The sequence below is a fragment of the Tupaia chinensis genome, unplaced genomic scaffold, assembly GCF_000334495.1.
Source record: "Tupaia chinensis unplaced genomic scaffold, TupChi_1.0 Scaffold000402_1, whole genome shotgun sequence".
In the NCBI taxonomy this organism is placed as follows: Eukaryota; Metazoa; Chordata; class Mammalia; order Scandentia; family Tupaiidae; genus Tupaia; species Tupaia belangeri.
This window is the reverse complement of record NW_006159904.1, coordinates 3,089,976-3,092,048: the sequence shown is the minus strand read 5'-3', so window position 1 is coordinate 3,092,048 and position 2,073 is coordinate 3,089,976. Positions and strand designations below refer to the sequence as shown.

The following is a 2,073-nucleotide window of genomic DNA, read 5'->3' as shown; positions in this document are numbered from 1 at the left end:
TTTCGAAGCCACCAGGTCCGGAACATGACCCGTGGTCTACTATGTGGGAGTCCAGCAACATAGCCATTACGCTAACCGCTGGTTCCCTGTGTGTTGTTGTTTTTAAGAATTATTTTATTTAACTTTATTTATTTGTTTTTTAATTTGGAAAGAGAGAGAGAGCAGAGAGAGACAGGAGAGAGAGAGAGAAAGCAAGCCATCCAGGATTTGAACCGCAGTCAGCCATGTGGGAGTCCAGTGACCTTAAACATCATGCCACCTGTTGGCTCCAACCTGGTGTGTTTTTAAAGCCACTGGGTCTGGGACTCCAACTGCATAGTAAGACATGCAGGATCCAGCTGCCTTATCCACCATGCCACCTACTGGCCCGAAACTTACTTTTTAAAATTATAAAAATAGGGACCAGCAGTTAGCATAATGGCTATGTTGCTGGACTCCCATGTAGTCGAGTGTGGTTCGCGTCCCGGACCCAGTGGCTTAAAAACTCACACTGGGCGCGTGTGCGTGCGTGCCTAAGATCCCAAGAAGAGAATGGAGGAGAAGGGATTGCGGCGTGGCCATCCCTCCTGGGGGGTGATTTCTTGCTTTCTATCTCTCTGTCTCTCTCTGTCTGTCTGGTGAGCACACATGCCCTAAAGCAAAAACCTCTCCAAAAAAAGAAAAAAAGAGAGAGAGAGAAAAAAATTATAAAAATATCATAAATTAAGAAAAGATAGAATAGTACACCTCATTAGAGTTCCACCACTCAGAAATGACCACTGTTAATGTTTGGGTTTATTTTTTTTCCGAAACCTTTTCTGTACATACATTTCTGCTATTGGGATCCTATAATCTGTGCAATTTTGTATCCTGCTACTTTTAATTTCTTTTAACATTATACCACAATAAATTTTTATGCTTTTGGAAACTTTAAAAATAATTATGCCTAATACAATATCGTATAGACGTATCATGACTTGCTTAATTAGTTCTCTATTGTACTTTGAAGGTGTTTTTTTTTTTCTTTACTATGCTTTAAAATAACACTTTATGAGAATGCTTGAGCATAAATTTTAAGGACAAAGTATTTTTATTCATGGTTGGTAGTACTGTTATTTCATACAGAGAGGACTGAGGTGGGAAGAGGGGAGAGAGAGCAGAATGATGCAAGAAAATGTTTCTCTTCATTTTCTTCCGTAATGAGGCAGGAGTGAGGTTATGGCAGGGCTGTGTGCGTGAAGGAGAAAGTGTGAGGACGTATGGATCTCAGGCTAATTGAGTCTCTTGGGAGAAAAGAGAATCTCGTTTGATGGATCATTATTTCCAACGAGAACTTTTCAAACCAGACAATACATTTATTATATTGCTGAGCATCGTTCTGATACTTTGAAGCATTAAAAATGTGCTGTTCAGGGACCAGCAGTTCCCGTAATGGCTATGTCGCTGGACTCCCATGAAGTCGACTGCGGTTCGCGTCCCAGACCCGGTGGCTTAAAACTCACGCCTGGCGTGTGTGCGTGCATGCCCAAGTTCCCGAGAGGAGAATGCAGGAGAAGGGAATATGGTGTGACCATCCCCCCTGGGGGGCGATTTCTCGCTTTCTGTCTCTCTGTCTGTCTGGCGAGCGCATGCATCCTATAGTAAAAAAATCTCTCAAAAAAAAAAAAAGTGCTGTTCACTTCATTCATTCAGCATCCCTGTGGGTCAGGAGGTGGAGACATAAAATTAAAGCACCCACTTTTGAGGCACTAGACATTTATGGGGAAGTCACAAAGGTTAGGTCAAAATTATAATGTACTATGAAAAGTGATGATAGAAAGTATACGAGAAACTTCAAAGAGGAGCACCCAAGGTGAGGTGAGAAAGAACAGTCTTCCCAGAAAAAGGGGGATGTTTGAGCTGAGCCCCTTGGCTTAGGTGACAGGATGCAAAAGGATCTGGGGAACCCAAAGTCTGCACAACGGGACAAAGATGTATGAGGACGTGGATGGATTGTTTTCTCTGCTGCAGAGGGTATCCACTTACTCTTTTTTTTTTTTTTTTTAGAGTTTTTTTTTTTTTTTTTTTTTTTTTTTTTTAAGGGTACCTCCACAC

At 41.7% G+C, this 2,073-nt stretch overlaps 1 protein-coding gene across 1 annotated transcript in view; it reads left to right on the top strand.

The window, feature by feature from the left end:
- Positions 1-2,073, top strand: part of STOML3 (stomatin like 3) — a 32,459-nt gene that overhangs the window by 4,402 nt on the left and 25,984 nt on the right. The gene's annotated exons all lie outside the window — the stretch shown is intronic.